We start from the raw sequence: 27,810 nt of genomic DNA, 5'->3' as shown, positions 1-27,810 counted from the left end.
GTCTATGTTCTTCCATCTACCTTGTTTGCAGTAAATAGCTGCCCATTATGTCAGGTCAGGCAAGCAACTGTGGCGTCACAGCTCAGCAACCGTGATCAGCTTGCCAAGCATGGAGGTGAGGGCCTCTGGGGAGCAGCCGTGTGTCAAGCTCTTGTCTGTCAAGGTTCTAAGCGACAGTTTATCTTGAGGGTTTAAAACATCCCTTGCAAACCTTTCCCTCCTCCCCTCTCCTTGTTGACAATCCACTTGAAACAAGACAGATGTTGGGCCAGTTTTCTTTACGGTTGCTCTAATTCCACAAGGTGCAATACACAAAATACAATTCTGCCCTTCTTTAAAGGTTGAAATCAAGTTGAAGACAACTCTCTCTCTCTCTCTCTCTCTCTCTCTCTCTCCCCACACCACCTCACCCCAAACTCTGATGCTGTCAATTTACTATCCTTATGTACAAGTCTTAAAGGAAAGCCTGACTGGGATGGTTTTTTTAGCGAAGTGATAATGAAATAAGGCTTGCCTCCAACTGTGTGCTGCTTTTGTACCGTCTGATAATTCACAACCCACTTTTGCACATCCGAGACTGATAGGAAGGGGCAGAATATATTGCACAGAGGGCTATGTCTTTTCTCTTAGAAATTTTACATCACCTTCCATTGACTAAGCAATCTACGCCACAGTCCTTTTCAAAAAAAGAATCGTGATTGAACTAATGTCTTTCATGTACAGTCATACCTTGGTTGCCGAAGGCCTTTGAACTCGTACATTTAGGCTCCTGGAAAATTGAAAACTGGAATTGAGTGTTCCAGTTTTCAAATGATTTTCAGAAGCTGAATGTCCAGCGCAGCTTCCACAGCTTCCGATTGACTGCAGGATGCTCCTGCAGCACTTAGGAAGCTGCAACTTGGTTTCCGAACAGTTCCGGAAGTCGAACGGACTCCCAGAATGCATTCTGTTCAAGAACCAAGGTACAACTGTATTTGCTATGGCACATCTGATGTCAGACGGTGAGAGGAGGCCCAACGGGGCCCGTCGCACCCTCTGAAAGGCCTGCCAGGGGCCCAATGGGGCCCTCCCAGCTGTGGAATATTGAGGGGGCCTGGTCCCCTCAGTGAAAAATTGGGGGACTTGGCCTCCACACCCCCGCATAGGCGGTGCACCTGTTGGTCATTGTAAGATTACTTTCAGTTACAGTTGTACCTCGGTTAACAAACACCTCGGGTTACAAACACCTCGGGTTACAAACACCTCGGGTTACAGACTTTGGGCTAAGTAGTACCTCGGGTTAAGAACTTTACCTCAGGATGGGAACAGAAACCCTGCGGTAGCAGCGGGAGGCCCCATTAGCTAAAGTGGTACCTCAGGTTAAGAACAGAATGGACCTCTGGAACAAATTAAGTTCGTAACCAGAGGTGCAACTGTACTTCAAGTCTGGTGTTGCAGCAAGTGTGCAGAGACTTATTGAAGTTTAGGGCCTGGAACAAGTGGTAGGTGGGACCAAAGATAAAAGTGAGGGGAGCACTCCTCTCTCTTATTCCCCTCCCCTTTGCACACACTCACACAAATCCACCCAGACACAGGCGCACCGTTTGCACACATCAATTCATCCTGCTATCCTGCAGCCCACAAATTTTAGAATTCACAGGTTTGCGGCACAAAGATGATTAGCTTTGGTACTTTGCCGCCGCTGTCCTAGTTGTTACATGCTAGTCTGTGTACTTATTAGCCCTTCCTTTAGGATTCCAAGCCCTTATCCATTTTGGAAACAGAGTTATAACAAGGGAGCACTTCAGTCCAAAAAAACAGCAGTAAGAAAGAAAAAGGAAATTTATCACAATGAAATCCTTTCATTACCTTTCGAAGGTACCATAAAAGATGGATGCGGATATATGACAGAACCGGCTCATAGCCATTTAAAGAAATTTCCATCCAGTAATTAGGAAATAGGGACGCGGGTGGCGCTGTGGGTAAAAGCCTCAGCGCCTAGGGCTTGCCGATCGAAAGGTCGGCGGTTCGAATCCCCGCGGTGGGGTGCGCTCCCGTTGCTCGGTCCCAGCGCCTGCCAACCTAGCAGTTCGAAAGCACCCCCAGGTGCAAGTAGATAAATAGGGACCGCTTACTAGCGGGAAGGTAAATGGCGTTTCCGTGTGCGGCTCTGGCTCGCCAGAGCAGCGATGTCACGCTGACCATGTGACCCGGAAGTGTCTCCGGACAGCGCTGGCCCTCGGCCTCTTAAGTGAGATGGGCGCACAACCCCAGAGTCTGTCAAGACTGGCCCGTACGGGCAGGGGTACCTTTACCTTTACCTTTAATTAGGAAATACCATTATATCTAAACCGAATGACTAAAAATAATAATATATTTTTTTAAAAAATCATTCTTTGCTCTGGTAAAATGCGTTGACCTAATGGATATTCCTCAAAGGTAAGTCAAAGTGTTATGTGATGTTCTTTTATTGATTGTTGATTCTAGGTTTGCCTCTGGGAACAAGAACAGCAAAGAAATGTTCTGAAAGGAAAAAAAGAGTGACCTTTTCCGCAGAGGCATTTTAAACCTGTGTGATGCTCATGTAGCCAACCAAGAATATAATAAAGAGAAAAAAGATAGTGTAACTGTAAGTAAACCAGGGAGAGATGGGTATTTGTGAAGTAATTATTATAGGAAGAATGTAGAAATTGTATGCTACTTGGTAGCAATAATGAAGAAACAGTTTCCTCATGCAAAGCAATAGTCTTTCATTTTCAGTTAACTTTATGCACATTTTCATTTTTTTTACAGCCACTGGTAGCAGGTGCATTAATCTGTGGAAAATGTCTTGTAATGGCAGGAACATAAAAACATTATCCACTCATTAATGATGGTGGTGGTGATAAGACTTATCCCCCACTCCCCTTTGTTTTACTTAGAAGTATAAATTTCAATCAAAAATTATTATGGCTTTCCCACTAATGTGCTTTGCACAAAACTCTGTCTTCTCATTCCCTGAAACAAAGAGATATTTATACCCTACTTTTCTTCTGTCAGGCAACACAAGGCGCTGTACGTGTGGTGCCCAAATTGTCTAATTGACTTCTAGTCTACAAGCAATTTTATAATGTGCAGGGAATATGTTCTGTTCTATCTTCCAACAGGTTTCTAAATTATCTTTTATATCATTTCAAATATATTTATTGCCCTGAAATTGGAAATGTTGAATAAAACACATTTTTACACCTTAAAAAGGCATCTTGGTTAATAAAAGGAGAAAGGGGAAAGAAAAGGTATCAATTTTATGCAATAATAGTAATTATTCCATAATTTTAGGAAGTGTACAAATGAAACATGTGGACCTAGCTCACCTAGCTGCTTCTTGTAAATTTATTTGCTCCTTTCCCTAAGCCATCACATACTGAGCAGGCAGGATTTATTTGTAACTTTAAAGAGACTCAAACAACGCATCTTTAATATGGTATATTAAAACCACCCTTATATTCTATAGAGAATGCCCTTATATTGCAAAGAAAATGCAGTGCATGCAGCTGACATTTTCTTAAATGTTGCAGCCTTACATAGACATTAATAATTATTATTCTTATTTAAATTTTAATAATAATAATCGTATGTAACATGGCAAAATTTAAGAACATTTCAATTACGTGCACTGCATTCTCTTTGGAATGGACCTGCAATTAAATCCTAGGACTTGACATAACCGCAAGAGCGTAAGCAGATGCAACCAAGACAAAGGCACAAATAAATGACCAAAGCAAGTTCTTGCTCATCTTTTAATTGTGGCCTCTAGCTTGTTCAGCACTAAGGCCAGGGTTGAGAAAACCATGGTCTTTCCAGAGGTTGTTGGCCTACAACTGCCAAGATCATTGACCTTGCTTGCCGGAGCTGAAATCCAACAATATATTTATGGCCATACCTTTCTTAGGTTAACAGGGCTGTCATATTATACTGCTGTAGCAGCTGCTGCCCTTCCCTTTTATTTCAGTGGTAGTTGTGCCCTCCAGCTTGAAAAGCCTGTTGTTTAAACTAGATGCACAATGTGTTTCTGATTCTCTAAGAACAACCCTACTGTTATAACAGGTAGAGCTCAGCTCTATAACAAAAACAGCGGGACTGGTAAGGACAATGAAACATGCACTCTACCTCTTGAAAGATAAGCACAGTTTAGTGCTGCTTATGGCTTAAAAAAAGAAAGGAAAGGAAAGAGCCATGTAACTAATGTTTGTGTCCATCTCCTGCCTGATAACATCTCTGCTATGTGGGCTTCTGATTGAACAAGATCAGAGCATTTTTCAGAGTCACATTTTACTTTGCCTTACAACAAAATGCTGATAAAATCGAGTCTGGTTAGATTACAAGAGATCACAATTTTTAAAAGTCGAGGTACATATTAATACAATAAATCTAGTACCTGCAATATCAAATAACAGGCTGGATAAAATCTTATTCCCTTTTTATTTGGTTGCAAAAATTGCAGGACAATTTTCAGAAGTTTGTTCATCTCTATTGTTGTAGATACAGCTACTGAACGTGTGCGGAATAAAATTAACAGAAAAGAAATGTTCCTTTCTAGAAACATTTCTGTTGTGATGGAGGGTCTTAAATGCAATATGAGTCACTTTGACTTACGATGAACCTGAAATTGTCTTGAAATTTTCAGGTAGCTCGTGGATATATACATTTAGGAACAAATGATATCTTTGGGGCACAAAAAGTATCTTTGGCTCATAGCCAAAATTAAGTGCTTGCACATGGATAACTTGGGGGGGGGTCACTTTTTGTGTACAGGTACAGATCTAATATATATTTGATGGTGATCTGTTTGTACCACATCACATTCAAAGCAATGTGCTTTTAGATGAAAATCAAAGTGCCTTTTCTATTGAAAGTGATCTACTCATCGCATATAACTTGGGCCAGTTCTGGGGTGGACAGAGAACATGCACTTAGAAGATTAAATCCTCCACCTGCCCTGAGTTGACAATCAACTTTTTATTTTGTTCTGTGTATATTGCAATGTTCTTTTGTTGCTATGGCTGATGGCTGACACAAATAAAGATTCGTTCGTTCATTTCCTGCTCCAACTGAAAATATTGTCTGCTGTCACCATCTTGTCTAGCAGGCCTGTGGAACATGCAAGCAAGTGGTTCTAAGAGGAAGCCAAGCCCAGGAACTCAGGGTAATTTTACATAGGCACATCAGAAGGTACTTTATACAATTTCATCCTCTTTGTTGTGGTTGTTTAGTCGTTTAGTTGTGTCCGACTCTTTGTGACCCCATGGACCAGAGCACGCCAGGCATCCTCTTTAACATGCTTAATATATTCTGCTATTTTCTTACACTTCAAATCCCCTCTGTGGTCTTCACATATGGGAAATAACTTATAAAATAGTCTAGAAAGGGTTTCCAGGCTTCTTTAAAGAATTCTAAATTTGTGCCTTTTATCAGCGCCGTCAGTTTTGCCACCTCTGCAAATAAGAGTACATAGCATAACTTGTGAAGAGTACATAGCATAACTTGTACTAAAAAGATGCGGTTATCAGCTGGTTCATATGCTGCAAAATCCTTAGTGGAGCAGCCCTGTGGACCAGTGGCGTAGCGTGGGTTGTCAGCACCCGGGGCAAGGCAAGTAATTTGCGCCCCCTAACCCGTGGATTTGCGCCCCCTAACCCTAACCCCCAGATGTTGCACCTGGTGCGGCCGGCCCCCCCTGCACCCCCCACGCTACGCCACTGCTGTGGACACACAAAGGAAACGACATATGAACTGGCATTGCATCAGAGGTGGTGATAGCCACTTTCTTAATTTAGGTATTACCAACCACACAGTGGTGGCTGGTGCCCATTGAAACAGGCAGAGTGGAAGGCAGATAGAGCAACGGGAATTGGAGACAGAGCCAACGATGGGCAGAGCCAACTAATTTCAGTTTCGTCCCCATCCTCCTCCCTGCTGAGTTCTGCAACAGTGAGACTAAGGAGGAGGAAACTGACAGCCAGGTGCACCCCCTTTATTGTTGTTGTTGTTGTTTAGTCATTTAGTTGTGTCCGACTCTTCGTGACCCCATGGACCAGAGCACGCCAGGCACTCCTGTCTTCCACTGCCTCCCACAGTTTGGTCAAACTCATGTTGGTATCTTCAAGAACACTGTCCAACCATCTCGTCCTCTTTCGTCCCCTTCTCCTTGTGCCCTCCATCTTTCCCAACATCAGGGTCTTTTCCAGGGAGCCTTCTCTTCTCATGAGGTGGCCAAAGTATTGGAGCCTAAGCTTCAGGGTCTGTCCTTCCAGTGAGCACTCAGGGCTGATTTCCTTCAGAATGGATAGGTTTGATCTCCTTGCAGTCCATGGGACTCTCAAGAGTCTCCTCCAGCACCATAATGCAAAAGCATCAATTCTTCGGCGATTAGCCTTCTTTATGGTCCAGCTCTCACTTCCATATATCACTACTGGGGAAACCACAGCTTTAACTATACAGACCTTTGTTGGCAAGGTGATGTCTCTGCTTTTTAAGATGCTGTCAAGTTTCTCCCAAGAAACAGATGCCATGACAAGGCAGTGATCCATGAAGGAGGTGCACCCCCCTAGGGTAGTTGTAATAGGCAATAAGGGGAAGCTGACTCAGAGCAGAAAAAGTTTGGTGGGGCAGTGCCCCATCTGTCCTAATAGATCCACTATTAACTCCACTGCCACCCAAAATGCATCCAGCTGGTGTAGTACAGGCCCCTTTGATAGGAAACAGGCTGGCATTGGATACAGAAGACCCAATGCTCATCCTGCTCTGCCCCCAGAATGCCTCTTTTTCTCACTTTACAGTCTCCAAGACTGGCAGGATTCTGGTCAGTTGTAACCTGACAGAAGCTCACACCTTGGGTGATGGTGTAGTGATCTCAGGCAGGCAAGAAATACTCGATAAGAATTAATGACTCTCTGGCAGTTTTATGGTACATTTATTTACAGAGTACATACAGCACACGGTTTCCAGCCTGCCGCTCTTGAAAATGAGTTGGTCAGTCTGAGTCTCCATCCCAGTCACAGCAGGAACGACACCAAAGCCCTGCCTTTCCCCTCTTGCCCTTCTGTTGCATTCTGACCTTTTCAGCTCTTCAAGAATGGGGGCTAGGAGGGTGGGAATTATCCCCATTCTCAAAGGAAGAACTCTCTGGTGGTTGCCTAGCAAGCCTCTCACTGTTGTCTATCTCTCCCCCTTCTTGTAAGCTATCTGTTCTAGCTAAGTCAGGGAACTCTTTGTGAAGGAAGGTCAAGCCCAATTCCTCCTGCTCTGTCTGCGATCTTTCGTCTCCAGAGCCAGACTCTGTCTCTCTCTGTCTATCTTCTGAGTCTGACTCTTCCCCTGTGGTTGATTCAGCCACATCCCTGACAGGTGGGTGGAAACTTCTGCCAAATCCTAACCTCCAGCAGAGACATGGATCAGGGGTTAGAATTGTTCTGTCCAATGGTTTTAAAACAAGATTGGACAAATTCATGGCTATATGAAATCTCCACTGAATACCAGCCACTGAAGAGCAATGGCATGATGGTCTCCTTGTGGACTTGTCTGAGGCCCCACTTTGGATGCTGGACTTGGTAGAACATTGACCTTATCCAGCAAGACTTCTCCTTATGTTCACATGACTGTGATGCCAACATCACAGCTGCCTCTCTCATGCAGAGCACCACCAAGAAGCTGCGCCTGTCACCAGCTCATATGCTTGCACCATTATTTTCATGGCTGCATCCAGGGGACCGATATTTTTAGAGCATATGAGCCAGCCCTGTGTGCAGCCCGTTTGCAATATGAGAATCTCTTCAGGACTCCGTGAAATGCAAGAGATAGGTAGGAATGAATGCAATGAATGATGCAAATAGTTGTGTATCTCTAAAGATCACATGAGTGGAAAATCCCATTTGCACATATTCTGCAAACAACTACTGAAGAAATAACTCCTGCCCCATAACATATAACGAGAAGTAACTATTGCATATATTGTAGTTTGCGACTGTTCTCGAGGTACGCTTAATGCAAACCAAGCTGTGTTCATTTGCTTTGCAAATGTTCCTGCTGAGGTTCATATTTTAAAATTTCATTTTATTACAGATATTAACAATGATGCCACAAAGAGTAAACATTCTGCTATTGCATCCTGATTGCCAGGAGAAAGAAAGTAGAACAATTTCATTCCTCCTGAGCCGGTGTATACTGATTGATTCAAATAAAGAGGCCTTTGGGGAAAACAAGAACATTCTCAACTAATTACAGTTTTGCATATTTTGTTCATTTGTGACATTCAGGATACACCCTACTGGCTTATAGATACTGTTTTGACAAACCAAAGATTATGCTGATGAGCAAACTGTTGCAGAAGACAAAGTAAACATACCTATTAAAAATGTCTGGTGTTACAAATATAAAGATATGTTATCTGGAAATTGTAGAGCTAAACGATTCAAAATTCGCTAATAACCTAGATTCCAGTGTAATAGCATTGCACTTGTCAAGTCCGGATGTTAAAGTATTTCTGTTCTCGAGTAGCTTAAATCCCATCCATGCGTATATTTCTGTACTTCATTTGTATGTAAAATTCAGTGAGATTTGATATGCAAAGCCCAGTTCCCTTTCTTGCCTCAACTGCTGCCTATTATTGGTATAGAACGAAGTCAATGGAAAGTTAACTAGCTGCATAAGGAATCCATGACTCTCCTGAAGATGAAAGTGACAAGCATAGTGTAAATCTATTTCCTGTTCATAATAGCAATCATTCACTTCACTTCCTATAACATATACAAGCATAATTAATAACACAAAGCCCTTAGAAAATCAGGCTCAGAGGGGGGAAAATTCAGAACTAATGCAAACATTCTAATGGTCATTTCAAAGTGTCCCATAACCAATGAGAGTCGCTATCTGTTGTCATCATAACATGACAACTATTTATGAAGGCCTCATTCTGCGACCCCAGCTAGTATGCATGATACTCTAGAATAGTTCCTGGATTTGGGCATGCAGGGAGATAATCAGCACCATTACTTTTCCTGGTGAGTCATAAGATTAAATTTAACTTTATGTTTTAATATGTAAAGCAGTGCTGCTGGCGGGGCTGATGGGAGTCGTAGTTCAAAACATCTAGAGGACACCAGGTGGGTGAGGGCTGATGTAAAGACGTAACACATCCTTGAATTTCCACTGAAAGCAACGGGACTTATTTTGTACCTCTTCATGTTAATCCTTCATTCATCCCACACACCACAGTACAGTACATTCAGTGCATTTCCCTGTTACATTGCTAACAGCAAACAGTCCATAGGTGTGTTTTTAAATAGTGGATTTAGCATGCCAGGGCTACTGTGATTTACTTTGATCTACTTTAATTTCCAGTATGTGCTGGAAATTCTGCTCGTAAAATATGGACAATCTTTTCGATCATGATATGGGTCTCTAATTTCCAAGATTCTCCGCATATCGCTAGAGAAGGCAGATGCAGCCCCATCCCCATGTTTAAATGTAGATAAATAGCAAACCTAAAAGTTAATGTGAGCATTTCTGAAGTACAGTAGTATCTTGGGTTACATACGCTTCAGGTTACAGACTTCGTCAACCCAGAAATAGTGCTTCAGGTTAAGAACTTTGCTTCAGGATGAGAACAGAAATCATGCTCCGGCGGTGTGGCAGCAGCAGGAGGCCCCATTAGCTAAAGTGGTGCTTCAGGTTAAGAACAGTTTCAGGTTAAGAACGGACCTCCGGAAAGAATTGCCGTATTTTTTGCCCTATAGGACGCACCGTCCCATAAGGTGCACCTAGTTTTTTGAGGGGGAAATAAAGGGGGGGAATTATTTTTTCCCCAGGCACGGGGCTGTGGCGAACTCCCCCCGACCCCAACCCCCAAACAGGCAGCTCTCTGCAAGCCGTGGGAGCCCAGCGCAGGCTCCCGCTGCTTGCGGAGAGCTGCGCGAAGCCTGGAGAGTGAGAAGGGTCTGTGCGCACCGACCCCTCTTGCTCTCCAGGCTTCAGCGAAAGCCTGCATTCGCCCCATAGGACGCACACACATTTTCCCTTCATTTTTGGAGGGGAAAAAGTGTGTCCTATAGGGCGAAAAATACGGTAAGTACTTAACTCGAGGTACCACTGTATCTTGAAATGATTTCGAACCTTATTGGGCTGGAAAGCAGAGGCAAACTCTTGTCCTCACGCATTTTCTTCCTCTAATGCGAATGCTCGTACTTCTCCATAAGCTACAAGACTTATGTATAATGCACCTAATTAATGATATTGACAACGGTGAATTTTGAAACCAAAATGAATGATTAGCAAGCCTTCCCTGGGTTGTCTCTCAGAAAGATAGAACTTCCTCCAGGCCCGAAGGAAAACGATAACTCTTGCCACGTCGCTCTTTTCGGGACTGTAATTCATGATCTGCTTGGAAAGATTAACACACCGCATGGATGAAACAGCTTTTTCTTTTTGTCTTGATTCCTGATCTGAGGCTGTTTTAAGTTAACTATCAATGCAGTTAATAAGTACAGCGGCAGCCGCTGAGCAGAAGACGTGAGCAGCCGAGCAGTCAGAGGAGGATGCTTTGACAGAAAATGGACAGGTACAGATCATGTTTTGCAAAGCATTCTATATGGAGCCTCTGCCGTGGCATGGACTTGGTGGCCATCATTCTCTGTAATAGGTTGCATCCAACTAAGTTACCTTCAGAATAGACCCATTTAAATTAATGGACCTAACTTAGTCATGTCCATTAATTTCACTGAGTCTGCTCCAAGTATGGCTAACATTAGTGCAACCCATCACCTGCAACTTCACATTGTCTGTTCATTACATTGGTAATGCCAGGATTGGCAGAGTAGATATAATTAATCAGCATGAATGAATAAGGTGGTACTTGCTGAATTATATGTTTTAGCCCCATTCTCAGCAATCTCATTAAAGTCAACTCACGATGGGGCATTAGGGTAGTGCTAATGCATTCCTGCTCGGGTCTCTATGTGTTTGTATCTGTGTAGACCAGGGTTCAGCAAGGCTTACCTTGCCTGGGCCAGTTCACTGCCATGGAGCCCCCTCTGTGGGCTGGATTGTGGGCACGCATGACTGCGTACACCCACAATTTCCGGCGTTGGCATCTGTGCAGACACGTTTTCCAGCATCTGTGTCTGCACAGACACGTTTTCCGGTGCCACAGAAACAAGTCCCCGCACCACGCTGTGCTGTTTAGCGCAGCACGTGGGGACTCGCCAAGCGGGCGGCTCGGTTTGGGGGCAGCTCTGGGGGCGGTAAAACAACCCCCATGGGCCAGTTGTGGCTCATGGGCCTTAGGCTGCCGACCCCTGGTGTAGACACTGTACATGTGAAACGCCTCCCCCTGTGACAGGGAGTGGCAGGGCTCCAAAGAGTGTGTGGCGGAAGCAGGGGACCAGGGGAGTGCCCCAGAAGAGGAGGTCAGTGATTTATGGGGTGTCACACCACCCCCAAGGCAGGAGCCAGGGAGGTAGGTAACAAAAAAAAAGGGTAAAGGACCCCTGGGCAGTTAAGTCCAGTCAAAGGCGACTATGGGGTTGCGGCACTCATCTCACTTCTGGCCAAGGGAGCCAGCGTTTGTCCACAGACAGCTTTCCAGGTCATGTGGCTAAGATGACTAAACTGCTTCTGGTGCAACGGGACACCGTGATGGAAGCCAGAGTGCACGGAAATGCCATTTACCTTCCTATTTATCTACTCGCACTGGTATGCTTTCGAACTACTAGGTTGGCAGGAGTTGGGACAGAGCAACGGGAGCTCACCCCATCTCACGGATTTGAACTGCTGACCTTCCGATTGGCAAGCCCAAGAGGTTCAGTGGTTTAGACCACAGTGCCACTCGCTCCAGGACAGGAGGGAGAGTCAGGGCAGTCCGAGGAAGGTGAGCAAAATATAACGGAAGGTGAAGGGACGGATCAGGTGAGGGACAGGTCAGTAGATTCCATACCTTCCCCCAGACCACTGTCTCCTAGAACCAGGAGGTGCTATGGAAGCTGCTGTGTTTCTCTTGCCATAATGTGTTAATTATCAGACATGTGCCTTCCTTATCTGGGATGGGCCACAACACCCTGCTTTTTATGAGTAAAGATCAGACTTTTGATCTTTGATGTGTAGAGGTTACAGCAAACATTCAGAAATCAGGGCAGGATAGGCACAGAATGGGCAAATGTGATCCTGCTCTGCACTTACTGTACCCAGTTGGTATGCTCCCGTGTAATCATCTCACTGCATCTCTGCTCCTTTGGGACTGGAACGGGGTTATGGCCAAAAGCATATGGGAATGTTCACAAGAGGACTGGCATCGAACAGACATAGTGCTGGCAACACCAACATGCATAGCACTGCTGCTTAATTATGTCTCAGTTACTGCCAACAAACCACAATAAGCCATGGTTTGTGGTTGGCTTGTGAATGTTGGTTTGTTTCAGCTATGGCCTGGTGCTTTGGGCAAACCTAGCATCCTTCCTTAACCATGGTTTGTTTGGCCACATTCACCCCAGACCCTTGTTAAGCTACAAAGGCCGCAAGGCAGTAACAGCTGCACAGATCCAGCTCAAGACATTTTGCTGCCTTAGGCAAGGAACAAGATGGCGCCTGTTGTCTTTGTGCATGGAGTTTTCTTGGCAAGGATACTGGAGTGGCTTGCCGGTTCCTCCTCCAGGTGGATCACGTTTGGTCAAAACTCTCCACTATGACCTGTTCATCTTGGATGCCCTGCTCTGCATAGTTCATAGCTTTTCTTAGTTATTCAAGCCCCTTCGCCACGGCAAGGCAGTGATCCATGAAGGGGAAAAGACCCTGATGTTGGGAAAGATGGAGGGCACAAGGAGAAGGGGACGACAGAGGACAAGATGGTTGGATAGTGTTCTCAAAGCTACCAGCATGAGTTTGGCCAAACTGCGGGAGGCAGTGGAAGACAGACTGTGGAAGACAAACTGCGGGAGGCAGTGGAAGACTGCGGGAGGCAGTGGAAGACAGAAGTGCCTGGCATGCTCTGGTCCATGGGGTCACGAAGAGTCGGACACGACTAAACGACTAAAACAACAACAACAACAAAGATGGCGCCCTTCCTTAAGGCACACACAGAAGCCAATTGGATTGGTGGTTGAATCTTGCTCCAGTACTGGTGAAAGCATTGTCTCTTCCACTGCCTTTGAAGGCAGCGGGCTAGGGTAGCAGGGTACAGAGTAGGTCACATGGCACTTGCATCTCTGGCCATTCCTCACAACCTCAGCATTTGCTGCCTGAGGCAGCTGCCTCCCTCTGCCTCATCATAAGGCTGGTCCTGGAGCTGGAAAACAAGCAAAGCTTTCTCAAAATAAGGTACAAGCTGTGCATAATACGCACATAATGCGGGCCAGTACAATGTCTTTGAAAATGTTAGGAATACGGAAAGCAAGAACTGTGTCTTGCAAAGAGTGGCCTTAGGCAGATTGGAACTAGCAATGGTCCCTAGGAACCAGCCTGCTCTGTCAGTGTCCCGGGTCTCACAATATTCTCTCTTTCAAAGCTTCAGTCCTGCGAACTGTCAGCGAGAGGATTCTGAGCTCAATGCGCCGTCGCTTCTGTGTTCTTATTAATCTCAGTGCAGTAATGAAAAACGTCCGAGGCTCATTCTCATTCATGGTGGGCAGCTGTACAACAATTTGTTTCACAACCAAAAGTTGACAGAACAAATCCAAAACAACTCTGTGTACATGTTTACATGAGAGGCTATTGGCATCGACAGAGCATTTGAAGGTGTGCTGGAAGTCCCTTATGCTTTTTGTAACATTTTCAAATTCATTGCTGTCTTCAGGATGACAGGAAATTCAGGTCTGCCTCCCTCCTGGGAGATCTTTATTCACAGACAAGTCAAAAACCCTTGACAAAAGGCAACCAAGGGAACTTGTTGACCTTTTAGCTGCCTGTCTAACATCAGTGCAAGTATTGCTCTCTGATAAAATGAGAAATTCAATTTAAGGGGAAATTTAGCAGGCATTTGAGTAGGCTCTCATATTATTTTGCTTCTCTGCCTGTCTTTCAAAACAGAAAATAAATGTAAATAAATAGGACTGTGTGTCATCCATTCTCAGCCCTGGAGAGCAAAACAAGCAGAGCTACACTGAGTGGTAATTCCTTTGCTGCAACTTCCCACACCTGTTTATCTTCTATTCCATCCCACTCCTGGCTACCATTTTGTTTAAACAAGTCACACGTTCTTTTCTCACTAACATTACTTCTTTAATTTGTGTTAATGGCTTACAGCGAATTACAAAAACCACAAATTTAACCTGCAGAACACATTGTGGTGAAGGTATGTTTATTGCAGACCATTTTCTCATGCATACATAGTAAGTTACCCACCTTGAATGCATTCTAGCCGATTTGTTTTCAGGCTCTCTAGCTCGAGAGAACCTTTTCCAAATCAACATCTGTCAAAGAAGTCCTGCATGACTGCAAATAAGAAACCTATGCATTGCAGAAGTTTCTAGATAATGTTCATGCTGGGTGTTGTTCTCCTCAGCGGAGTCTGTAACTTGAAGCGTATGTAACCTGAAGCGTATGTAACCCGAGGTACCACTGTATTTTGTTTTAACAGTACAGTGGTAGCTCGAGTTACAGACGCTTTAGGTTACAGACTCCGCTAACCCAGAAATAATACCTTGGGTTAAGAATTTTGCTTCAGGATGAGAACAGAAATCGCGCATAGGCAGCGCAGCGGCAGTGGAAGGCCCCATTAGCTAAAGTGGTGCTTCAGGTTAAGAACAGTTTCAGGTTAAGAACGGACCTCCGGAACGAATTAAGTTCTTAACCCGAGGTACCATTGCATCTCTACCATGCAGGGTATAAACGCTTTAAAAATGGCTCGGGACCACACATTGCGTTCTGTGTGGTTTTATGGACAAATGGCCATTGAACGTACAACAAAATGGCTGCCCCTTAGACTATCACAACTTTCAGAAAACATGCATCCGTGTGAGGTGATCAATTTACAGTGTAATGTTGTAGTAAATGCCTATAGATGGTCTCATAATGACCGCTCCCCACTTAAAACGGGGGGCGCCCTTTGCGTGGACGCGTGCAGCCCTGGATCTGGAGTGGCCCCATCAGCATAGGCTTTGCCTTCCCTCAGGTGGGATACCTGAAGGTCTCCGCCTACCTCAGTCAGTTGCCCAATCCCACCTGGGGGAAGCGTTGCCAGGGAAACCAGGCCAGGTAGGGGGAGGGATTACGTGCCCACACAATAGAGGGAGGATCTTACCTGGTAATCCTCACTTGGCTCCAGAGCTTCTCCCACCCTACCCACCCTCAGTTAATGTCTTCTTTTGCAGGTTAACTTTTCTTCACAGGTTTTGCAGGTTAACCTTTCTCCACAGGTATGCGGGCGCTGCTACGAAAAGGTCGCTGTTAAAGGGCCGGAAAGGAATTTCCCTGCATTGGCAGGTTTCGCCTTTCCCGTAGCAAAACGTCACAACTTTGGCGGTATCAGGCCTTGGGCGGAATCCTTTAGTCCATCTTCCTCTTTGCGGCGGCGATACCGGGGTTCCCCGTTAAAGGGGTTTCTGAAGGGAGGCTTTGGCCGTACGCCGAAAGGTTGTCATTGCTCTCCCCTGCGGCGGCGGCGTAACGGGGGCGGCTATCTCTGCTTGAACATATGTTCTCCAGAGCCGGCCCATCCCCCCCACACACACTGGATAACCCTGATGCTCCCTAGGTCCCCGGCTGGGGACTGGGGAGGGAGAACGCCCAATGCCTGAGCCAAGGTCTACCCACATTTGAAATTTAATAAAGTTGTGGCCAATTTAATGCCATAGCACGTTGTCTAGAGTCGTTATTCCACATGACGGGGGGGGGGACCACTCGGGATCTGGGGACTCCGCCTGTCCGCGCAAATGCCTATAGGGTGAACACACAATATTGCCAAGTTTAAATTCTAGCGTCTTACGCCAAATGACATCAGTTACTTACAATCTCCTACTTCGCTCTCCTTGTGAAGGGTTTGGTCTATCTGCCTATGATAGCTTCCCTGGCAAACTTGAAAGAAATCTATCTATTTGGATTAAAAGGGAAAGTTCCTGAGGTAAATGTAAATGATTGCTGCTATCAGTGTTATATTTATTGATTTCTCTGGAACTTATAACGAAGAGAGACAGCTCTCATCAAAACAGGTGCATCTTATGATATTTCTCTGGCTTTGGAATGATTCACTGGGTGGATGAGGTACCAAAAGGAAAAGCAACACAAATAATTCTACATGGAAGAGAAAAATAGCAAATAGGGTGGGGCGCAGAAAGATACACTGGGCTGAAGCCATATCAGCAAGTAAATTCCTTTCACTGCCTTGTACAAAGGAAAGTTTTTTGGGGGAGGCGTCCCCACTTGAAAACGTTGACATCATACTGAAATATGAGGGAGGGGGGTTAAAATAACGATTTATCTTTTTCTTCCCAACTGCAGTAGTAGTATCTTTATTTCAGAAACCCCAAAGAGATTGGCAATGGGATATAATGGGATTATAAATATTCTCAGTGCTGTGCTCTGTTAGAATATTCTGCCAACTAGAGCCATCAACTTGGAGCAAATCAGTGGCAATCATTCTATTCTATAAATCTTATACTGTTTGGCACTGAAATCTATATAAGTGCTTCAACTGATAGTGGGGGGGAAATTCTGTGCACAAACGCTTTGAACCAGCCAGGCACTTTGCATTAGTATACAGTTGCCTTAAATTCTGTGAAAGAAAAATCAAAATTATACAGCCAAGATCTAATGTTTGTTATAGGAGTATTAGGCAAATAATAATAATCTTAATTTATGCAGTCATGGTTGTCGATATTTCATTATTGGAAGGAGTACATTGGTATAGTTTATCGTTTCCTTTAGCTGCCATACACACAAAATCAAACTCCATCCATGTTCTCCAGTTTATGCTTTAGGCTACAGCTTTATAATCTATAATCTACTACAGTAGGCAATCATTCTGAAAGGTGAGACATAGCTTAATCCTCCCTGCAGCTCATCCTTTCACTCTTTATACGGTTCAGTAATTTTAGATGTTACAGCTAATGTCCAAAATCTGGTGAATATTGACCATCTTCCCAGCTGAATTTCACAAGGACCTGAGAGCTCAGCAATACACTAGTGAATGTTGACAGTCATCCAAATGGGATTGTCAGCACTCATTGGTGTAAGACACCCCAACCAGGAAATATATGTATTTGGACACCCTTGAAATTCATCTGTTTTTATTGTGAACGCAGGTTTATAGGTTAGTAGTAAGCCACATGTTTTGCATGGGGGAAACTATTTCCCCCATATCACCCCAAAATCTCGTGGGCTGCTGCCAGTCAGTGTAGACTAGGGCTCAGCAATATATCAATATATCATCCAAAATCGGTTTGAAGTCTACCGGTATATTGTGATATTGGTTTCATAGTTTTTGACCTGGCAATGTATCGCGAATCGTGTTAGGGCTGGGAGATATATTGTCCAAAACTGACTTCAAGTCCATCTCATTATATTGGTTTCATCATTTCTGACCTGGCAATATATTGCAAATCATAAAATGTGTGTGTGTGTGTGTGTGTGTGTGTGTGTGTGTGTGTGTGCTATGCAAAAATCACAATGTGGGAAAAACCATGAAGCCAGTCAATGCCTCTGCATAATTCCATCCTTATTTTAGACACTGTGATATCTCAGTATATTGTGATGTTTAGCTGGTGATGTTGAAAACCAGCTATTGCCCAGCCCTAGTGTAGACCAGGGGATCTTTTCCCTCCGATTGAGGAGCACATTCCAGACCATGTGTTGAGAACAGCATGCTGGGTGCTGAGCAAGCTGGCTCCAGCAGCAGCAGATGCCACCTTTTCTTTCTCTGATTTCCTTTATGTCACCCCCTTTTCATTATGTCTCTTTCTGACACCTCCTTCTCTCTCCCTACCCAGCAGGGACAGATTGTATGGATCTCTGGGAAGAGCACCTTTGAGATTCTTCATTTGCTCACCCCAATGTCTGCAACACTGGGCTAGATGTACCAATGGCCTGATTAGGTATAAGACAGCTTCCTGTGTTCTTAAATATGCGCACATTCCACTTGAAATATTTAATTAACTGTGACTTCAATGTACTAAATATGTGGCTTGGAGGAAGATTGCTTTGTTTTAGTGAACTGCGGAGAGCTGTGTCTAGGAATACACACACACACACACACACACACACACACACACACATTGCAACACACAAACATTCTCTCTCTCTTTTGCTCTTTCTCCTTTACATGAAAACCTCTCTCTTTGAGATGAAATCATTGGAAAGTTCCCTGAGCTGAAGTGAGCATCCTCAGGAGACCATGCAAGAGACCTAGACTTGCAGCGTGCTATTGATCAGAGAGATGAACAAGCTCCAGTAACAAATCCTACGGAAAGCTCACCACTTTTTCTGAAGACCTTTTCAAACCCCACTCTAATCACTGGGTAGAAAGCAGTAAATTAAAGCAGCAGGTTCAAGCTTTGGAAAGCTTTAACAGGCAGGGTGCAGCAGGAAAACACACAGGAGGTTGAGTTATTGTATTTTGTAACCTTCTACGTTTCCCTGCAAGCCATAAATTATGGAGGTGAACGTAAATAAGAATTAAATATCAGAAGTGTCTTTCTTCTTCTGTCCTTTTGATTATACCACTATTTTATTTATGGCTCCCATAAGAAAACCAAACTTCCATTATGTGCTATTTCTTCTGTAAATTGTTAAAAGAATCACAAAAATGAAATACTTCACAGCAGGTTTTTCCTCTATTGCTGTTTTGCCCGCAATACTGCTTCTCCCTCCCCTTTTTGGAAGCTTGTAATTTTCCCCCTCTGATGATAGAGAGGACAATATCTTATTATAGTTTACCTTGCTGTCAAAAAGCATGCTGCTGTCCTCTTAAAAATCAAAAGTCAAAGCTGCAATCTCTAGGCTGAGGCATTTGACTACGGCTGGAACATAATAAAATGTTCTTGTTCCTCCAGGAACTCAAAGAAACAGTTTCAGAGCCTCAGTACATAGTACATTACCTTTTAAAAGAGGGTTTTTTGGGGGAGTGACACTGACTGCTTTCGGTTGACCAGAGAAATAATAAAGTCTACCATCATGTGTATATGCCTGAATTTATTCTGATGAAATTGCTATAAGGGTCCATCCGGACTTCAGTCACTTTGGAAAAGGAAACAAGGATGCTGGCTCCCCACTCTGATTTTACTGCGAAGCGGGGAGCCTCAATGGAGGGTGGCAAGTGATTTGATCGGCTGCCTGCGGAGGCTGCCTAGGCAGTGACAGTGATGGGAAAGCAGCCTGAGCAGGAGGGTGCAGCTTTGTTTCCTAGAACCAGGCGTCACCATCACAGATGGAAGATGACCCACCCTCCCCAACAGAGCATGTGTTTGCAATCTGGATATTCTCACAAGGGGAGAGAATCTCTTGAGTAAACATGATGATGCATTGTCTTTAAAAACATGGCCGGAGGGTGGGAGAACTTGTTGGGACATGTTCGTGACTTCGTGACTCTGTCCAGTTCTGAACCTCATGCCCTGCTCCTGAATCGTGACCCCTGAGCACTGTGTTTGCTGCTGAGCCTGTACTCTGTACTATTACTTGTCTGAATAAAGATCTTTCTTGCTTCCAAGCAAGAACCTCTATCTGTGTGTGTTTGGTGGAAGAATATACAGTCATACCTTGGTTGCCGAACACCTTGCGACTCAAACATTTTGGCTCCCAAATGCCGCAAACCCGGAAATCAGTGTTCTAGTTTGCAAAGGTTCTTTGGAACCCAAATGTCTGACGCTGTTTCTGCGGTTTCCGATTGAGTGCAGGAAGCTTCTGCAGCCAATCAGAAGCCATGTCTTGGTTTTCAAACATTTTCAGAAGATGAACGGACTTCCGGAATGGATTCTATTCAAGAACCAAGGTACAACTGTAACTGATGGGTACTGCTGCACTAAAGGATCACTTTCTTACAAGTTCAGAAAGAACATGAAGCAGCACTTGTAAATGATTATTTATTTCACTTGTGAATTGCTTCCTATGAAGCATCTCAAAGATAATATAGTACCAAAAAATTAAGTACAGTTCTCAACAATCTCTCTTTCCTCTTCTGATATTATCAGATAACTGTGTCTGCCCTTGAAGCATATAGGCTGTGCCTTTCAACTTTTTGCAGTTGTTCCGGGCTTCTCTTTCTAATTACCAGATCCCTGCCTCCACCTGATTCCCAACACAGTGGCTAGGAATGTTGACCCTCATCCGCCCCAGTTTTTAAGAACCATCAGTGCTAAGCCACATCCTGTAACTTGCAGATAACTTTTACAGACATCAACAGCTATCATGCAGTACGAGGGGGGAGGTATATTTCTGCCCATTAAAAAATGCCAATGAGAAGACCATTTCTGACATAAGCACATTTTGTTTTTTAAAAATTCAATTTTTATTGATGCTCCTTTTATTAGGAAAAAAAAATCTGCAAAGCCTATCAGCATTTGTTGAAATTTTGTAATAAGCTGTTGTTAGTTGCTTTTCTGCTGGAAAGTGATTTGTACTTTCATTATTACAAAATTTCAGTAAATGCTGATAGACTTCGCAGATTAAAATAAAATAAGCATCCATGAAAACTGTGTGTATTTTTTTAACAAAATGTGCTTATGTCAGAAATGCTCTTTTCATTGGCTTTTTTAATGGGCAGAAATATATCAGTTTTATCCCCATTGTACTGCATGATAGCTATTGATGTGTGTGTAAGTTATCTGCTTTTGTTATTAAATCTGTAGGTGCAATGTTTTGGTGGCAGCGGGTCAGAATGGAAAGGGAAAAGCAAAATTTCTGTTCTCTGGTCAAAAATTTCAAATAATATTATCTCCTGGCATCTAAGTCAAGCGTGGCAAGTCAACATACTTTTTTTCAAGCGTGAACTGCGATCAGAAAGTGAGTGTTAAGTAATGGCCATGTTTTCATTTTTGCCATCACTTTGAGTTTGGTATTAAATATTACTTGTTCAGATGTCACATATTGATACAGAGTATATATGTCAGCATTTGGACAGGAACTAATTGGATTCATATCTCTGATATGTTTTCAAATTGCTGGGTCACATCTGGGTCTCCTGCTATAAATTCTTCACCACTGGTCTAAGTAAAAGGAATGTGACAGATTTAATACCTGGAATAAGTTATTAACTGCAAGAATGCATAAAACAGCATACTGTTGAAAACGGAGAAGTCTGTGTTGCCTCATTTTTAATTATAGGAAGAATTTCTTTGAGGATATTAGTGCTTGGATCAAGCAATGGTGGATTGAAAGCCAAGTAAAGAATGGTGAATTATATGAACTCTCAGCATTTTGTTTTGGGTTATACTTTTACCATTTAAACACAACACTAAGGTGGAAGGTACTCGCACAATGTTCAAAGGAGAATAAAAATCAGGAACAATCTACTTAAATATTCCATTAGGCAAAGGGAAGAAATATCTATTGGAGGTTTAAACATTCTAGAAACATTTGAACTTCACATCAGCACCAGTGTCCTCAACAGAATCACGCTTAAATCCCATTTAATTCTGGGTTGGACTGTTTTTCCTGCGTTCTGTATAGATTTTGTGTTGACTGTATTTATGGACTTGCTTTCTTTTCTGGTGAAATTTATGGGGGTGTTTCTCATCTATAAAGCACTCAATGACTCAGGTGCCGGAGGTGCAATTTAAGGATGCCCTCCCTACAATTTGAATCACGTACAATTGTTCTTCAGGGGAACCTCAATTTCTGGCCAGTTCATTATTTGTATGCACTGAACAACTATTGTTTAAAAATGCTTAAAGCTGAAATCCTAAGTGCACACTTACCTGGGAAGAAGTCCACTGAAGTCTGTGGGACTTACTTTTCAGTAGATATACCGAGGATTAAAGCTGGTGTCAAGGTTGGATGGCCAGGCATCTGCTAAGATCTCAGACTCATTGTGGGATGGTATCTTGTCCAAAAACTGAAAGTGATAAAAAACAACAGAATTTTAAAGATATTTTAAACAAATCCAGTACAGATGCAGACTGGGAAAGATCTCAACTTAAAAGGCTTGTTGAATGAAAGGGATATGCCATTGGTATTTAACCCCTAGTAAGTTAGCAAACTCCTGCCAACTTAGCAGTTCGAAAGCACGTCAAAGTGCAAGTAGATAAATAGGTACCACTCCCGGGGGGAAGGTAAACGGCGTTTCCGTGCGCTGCTCTGGTTCGCCAGAAGCGGCTTAGTCATGCTGGCCACATGAGCTGTACGCCGGCTCTCTCGGCCAATATAGCGAGATGAGCGCCGCAACCCCAGAGTCGGCCACGACTGGACCTAATGGTCAGGGGTCCCTTTACCTTTACCTTTAAGTTAGCAAAAATGTATAAGACGGGTACAGTACAAATATCTGTTGGAAATGTAAAGAAAAAGAAGGCACCTTTTATCATATGTGGTGGACATGTAAGGTAATAAAAGCATTCTGGGAAATGATACATAATGAACTGAAAAAAAGGTTTAAAATAACTTTTACAAAAAAACCCAGAGGCTTTTCTATTGTAGTTGCTGATATTCCAAGGGGGCAGAAAAGACTTTTTATGTATGCGACGACAGCTGTACAGATGTCGTTATCCCAGAGATGGAAAGAAGACAAAGTCCCTACCAGAGAAGAATGGCAAATTAAGTTGATGGACTATGCCGAAATGGCAAAATTGACCGGAAAGATCAAGAACTAGGAAGACCAAAACTTTAATAAGGAATGGGGCAAATTTATAATTTACCTTGAAGACCGCTGTAAGCAGTTGAAAACGTTTGCAGGGTTGCAATAACACTTGTAATGTAACGAGAACTATGGATACAATGGAGTTATAAAAACTTGAATTATTAAAAAAAGATGCAGTAGAAAAGGTTTAACAACAGAACCCACAGAGGGGAAAGTGGGAAGTCCAGAGATTCATGGGAATCTTATAACTTTGGATGTGTTGTGGTATGATTATAAATTCAAATATGTAAAACCAAATAATTTTTTAAAATAAAAACTTGTTGAAAGAGGAAGGTCTTCAGACAGCGCTGAACTATATAATGCCATCTATACAGGAAGCTAATTTGGGTGAAGCTCAGAGCAGAACAGAGCATATGTTGTTGTTGTTGTTGTTGTTGATGTTGTTGTTGTTGTTGTTGTTGTTGTTGTTGTTGTGGTTGTGGTTGTGATCCTATGGCACCATTTCATAGTTGAGCCACGGCACAAAATCGATTGGTGTGATCATATCAGTCGGCATGAACATATCCATAAAATGCAGGTGATTAAGGCTTCTCATTCCCCCCTTTTAAAATAATAAAAACAAATCACTTTTGGGCTGAGAGCTTTTAACTTTGGGGATTTCTACTTGACTATGGTGATTAGCTATTTTTATAGCTGATAAAGCTGTGGTGCTTTTCAACAGTGATGTTCTCTCTGACACTTAACAGAAACAACTGTTAAACCAAAGATAAAAAGGTCAGGACAAGAGCACAGTAATTATAGTTCCAATGAAAACAGTAATTTGCAGTTTTAGACCCAAAGCAGCAACTTGGGGGGGGGGGGGTTGAGATCTGTTGGCCCACAAAATGCATATTGTTAATAAACAGGTAAATGTTCCTGTTACAGAAGTTTTAGAGGAGCTTTGGAATGTACCCAAAATAATGATACAGAATGTGTAAGGCATACATTCCCTTGCTTTACTTCTTGCAAGGAAAGGCAAACAATTTCAAACAAAAATTTTGCCCTACAATGGAAGGATGCATATTTGGCCCCTGGGAAGATGTCACCTGACTTCCTGCTTCACATGAAACCAGAAGAGGTACATTTAATGGTGAAATTCTCTGTCACCATTAAATGGAAACACACCAGAGTCACCCCAAATAATTAAGACCCAGCTTCCTCCAAACAAAAAAAGATCGATGTTAAGCTATAAAAGGGTTGGTTAAACACTTAATGTTGTCTAGACTACCACCTTTGGTTTGCGTTTGGGAGGTTGAATTTGAAAGGTTGTGTTTTTCAAAACTGTAGGGAATAAAGTATTACTAGCAAACAAAAAGCAGAGTAGAAAATGTGCGCTAAGCTCACAAACTATGAATGGAAAGCCTAAATTTTAATCTTTAAAATAGCATAGCTTTGAGGCAGATTGAATCTGGGTTTCTTTTCATATCCATTTGATGTATTGGAGGTGATTTTCATGATGTCATTCTGAAAGCTAAATAAACTGTGTAGAAAGTTAACAAGCTGTGGTGGCAAGGAGTCTGTGTGGGATTATAGACGAGCTAATTTGATCAATTACTTTTCTTACCAGAAGTCTGTGGATGAGACAGAAGCCAGGGTATCCACTTTGGCAGATGAAGAATCAGCAGAGTCAACACATACCAAGAAGGTAATGAACGGTCTTTCAAACTTCATTTTTCACCCAGGGAGGAGAAGACAAGTCATCTGAGTTATGGTTGCTCAGAACAGCCGGAAAGATAACTATAAATAAATAAATAGACGAGTGCTAATCATTGAAAAACCAAGAGAAATCATCAAGTTTATCCCCATTCTCCTCTCTTCATACTGTGCTGAAATTTCATTACGGTGTCAAACACGCTCAAAATTTTAAAATCCCAAACAACTTCTTCCTTTGTAATTTAAATAGAGAAAATGCCATTTTAATTGCCACCAATGCCTCCTCTACAGCAGCCTCTTGGCCAGGCCTCCCCAAACTCGGCTTCCTATCATCCCTGACCACTGGTCCTGTTAGCTAGGGATGATGGGAGTTGTAGTCTCAAAACATCTGGAAGGCCGAGTTTGGGGGTGCCTGTTCTTGACAAATAAGAGGTATTGCTGGTCTCCCCCACCCCACCCTTGTTTCCTATGTAGATCACTAATCCCTTCTTCCCTGGCCAGGGGTGTCACCATTTTATAGTTCGACTCCGGGACCAAAATGTTCTGATCCCAGAGGCTGACATTCAGAGGTAAGCTGCCTCTGATCCTGAGAGTAGAATACAGTACAGCCATTCTGACTCATGGCCATTCCTTTGAATTTGGGCTGGTTAGGATGCTCTCTAAAAGGTAAAGGTAAAGGACCCCTGACCATTAGGTCCAGTCGTGGGAGCCAGCGTACAGCTTCTGGGTCATGTGGCCAGCATGACTAAGCCACTTCTGGCGAACCAGAGCAGCACACAGAAACGCTGTTTACCTTCCCGCCAGAGCGGTACCTATTTATCTACTTGCACTTTGACATGCTTTCGAACTACTAGGTTGGCAGGAGCAGGGACCGAGCAACGGGAGCTCACCCTGTCGTGGGGATTCGAACCACCAACCTTCTGATCGACAAGTCCTAGGCTCTGTCGTTTAACCCACAGCGCCACCCGCGTCCCTCTAGGATGCTTTCTAGGCTGGGTCAAATACTGGGATAGGGTGAATTTTGGTACCTTCATATTACCCTGGATCTAGCAAAATGTTAGCTTGGTCTGGCCCAAAGTCCTTTAAGGGCTGGCAGATGATAAGTCATAGAATCACAGAGTTGAAAGGAAGCCTGAGCATCATCTAATTCAACCCCTGGAATGCAGGACTAATGCAACTATCCAATATGGGGATCGAACCTGCAACCTTGGTGTCGTCAGCACCGCACTCTAACCAATTGACCTATCAACATATGTTCAAAGCAGAGAGATTCTTAAATGAGCCAACCATTCTAACATTCAAAGTTCAGGCCAATCTCATACCCAAATTCTTTAGCCAGAGATTTGGGGGGGGGGGCCGTTCTTGAATTAACATCACACCCAGGTGGTGACCTAGAAGAATTTTAACTTCGACAAAAGCAAGCCTCAGTTGCCTCATGCAGGTTTCATAGCTTTTTGCCCCCGGTTGCCATCATATCGTGCCATTTCTGAAGGGGGTTTTGTTCTGTACGGCAAATCCTTCAGTTCAGCAACCACATTGATTGGTGTTGCGTAGGTTTTAATCTGCATTTGAGAAATAAAGGTGGTCTTGTTAGACACCCTATTATTCTTCCTTTCTTCGTTCACATCACCTGCTGTTGCTTTGGCAAGGCGAAATGTAACTCAAATAAGTGCCTTTTCATGCCTTCAGCCTTCAGCAAGAAGGCTGCCACACGCCGTTCCTCACCATAGGTGGCCATCAGGTATGCAGCAGAGCTTATTAAGATACTGCTGAGTTTATCCCCTGTTGTCAGAACAAGGAACAACTCAGCATCAGAATCAGCCCCTCAGTAATGAGCCATTTCTGGGTTGTGACAGACTTTGAAGCATTGAATTCTAACTTAAAGCTATTCACCACAGGCAGGCAGGCAGGCAGAAGATTTCTGCCAGGACTCTCATAACATCCATCGTGTGGATTCTTTCATAAAGGGTTTTAATTGTATCAGCACCATCTACCTGCATGGAAAAGGGGTGATAATGGTGTCAGCTTCTCCTTGACAGGGAAGAGAAAATTCAATAAATACAGATACCATTTTCAGAATTCACCAGATGGTGCTACTGTGGATAGCCTTTTTGGTGAGGAGGGGGTTTCCTCCTGAATATAATAACTGAAGAAATGCTAATAGTCAGCTGTAGCTGAGGATGATGCTTATTATTATTATTTAAAAGGATAAGTATCAGAATGGTGAAGTTCCTACTATTGCATCGTGTGCCATGCCCTTAGTGGAATCCCACTAAGTGGAATCTCCTCAAACAATTGTCACGGAATTGGCTCATTCTTCCCTGCGCATTCCATGTGAGGGCTTCAGGAGTGTGCAGGACTTGCACTTTAAGGTATACTTAGACTCACATTTGTGTCAACTAACGCCTACTTGAGTAGCGTAGGGATAGCCGCCATGTGACCCTAGTGACTAAAATAGTAATCGTGCTGCAGTCCTGAGCCGCTTTCCAAGGAAGTAGTTCGGTTAATGCAAGTATTTCTGGCTGTGCAGAAGAATGTCACCTCCCTCTCCTCTCCCCACACTGCCTCTCCCCTAAATTCTTTTCTAGATTTTCTCTCAAGAGTGAGGTGGACACATGGGAAGAGTAGAGGAAGTTCTGTTGCACAAATGGAAATCCTTGCACTGATGGAACCACGGGCACACTCTCTATGGGGCTGGCCACCCCCCAAATGTTTGGGAACAGGGCTAAGCCCCCTCAGTCTTAAGGGCCTGGGCCTCCCTGCAGTGGCCAAGGATGTTGTCGGGCCTACCTATGATGGTTAGTCTACATATAGAGTTAGTCTACCTTTAGAGGTGTCTACCTATGATGGTGGCAGGCCTGCTCCTGATGTGTGTGACATCATGCATGTTGCATTTGTGATGTCACGCTCACACGATGAGATGAGACAAGCCTCCACAATGTTCCGTGGAATCTAGCCATATAACTAGCCCTGGTCTGAAGAGCTCAATTGCTTGGATTTTCTTCACTTGAACTCACTTGCTCAGTGAATCAATCAGCCATTTCATCAGAGCGGCATTAGTTAGGTTCTAGTTCAACCACAGTCCTATACTCACTTCCTGGGAATAAGCCCCCTGGTCCCTTCCACCTCTACAACTGATTCTATGATTCTTCGAACTTAATGAGGTTTATAGCCACACCAAACACTTAAAGCACGATTATACCACTTTAACAACTGTAGTTTGTTAACTACAGTTCCCGGGATTCTTTGGGGGAAGTTATGTCTGTTAAAGAGGCATAAGAGTGCTTTAAATGTGTTGTGTGGGTCTGAGTTGAGCAGATATGTATAAGATGTCACCGCTATTATCAAAATTAAGACAAGACAGTGACTGCCTCCTTATAACTGACAATGAAATA

At 43.4% G+C, this 27,810-nt stretch overlaps 2 long non-coding RNA genes across 9 annotated transcripts in view; one reads left to right on the top strand and one right to left on the bottom strand.

Annotated features, from left to right (window-relative positions):
- The window catches only part of LOC307226876, a 29,700-nt gene extending 2,400 nt beyond the window's left edge, over nucleotides 1-27,300 (bottom strand). Inside the window, exons 1-4 of one of the 4 annotated variants that reach the window (XR_013843642.1) lie at nucleotides 26,804-26,948; nucleotides 25,738-25,977; nucleotides 24,327-24,499; nucleotides 21,146-21,985 (exon numbers count right to left, since the gene is read on the bottom strand). This is a non-coding gene — a long non-coding RNA (uncharacterized lncRNA). Of the gene's footprint in view, nucleotides 1-21,145; nucleotides 21,986-24,158; nucleotides 24,243-24,326; nucleotides 24,500-25,737; nucleotides 25,978-26,803; nucleotides 26,949-27,240 lie in introns of those variants that run through there. The other 3 variants (XR_013843643.1, XR_013843640.1, XR_013843641.1) reach the window with 3 other exon arrangements.
- Nucleotides 187-8,222, top strand: LOC307226863. Of its 5 annotated transcripts, none has more exons than XR_013843614.1 (4): nucleotides 187-302; nucleotides 2,467-2,608; nucleotides 5,108-5,190; nucleotides 8,080-8,222. It is a non-coding gene; the product is annotated as an uncharacterized lncRNA (long non-coding RNA). The 5 variants fall into 5 exon arrangements; XR_013843615.1 differs by lacking the exon at nucleotides 187-302 and adding an exon at nucleotides 828-962; XR_013843616.1 differs by lacking the exon at nucleotides 187-302 and adding an exon at nucleotides 964-1,001.
- Nucleotides 27,301-27,810: the final 510 nt, after the last annotated feature.

This window comes from Podarcis cretensis, assembly GCF_951804945.1.
Source record: "Podarcis cretensis genome assembly, chromosome: 11".
NCBI classification, from domain to species: Eukaryota; Metazoa; Chordata; class Lepidosauria; order Squamata; family Lacertidae; genus Podarcis; species Podarcis cretensis.
This window is presented reverse-complemented; position numbering and strand designations above follow the sequence as displayed.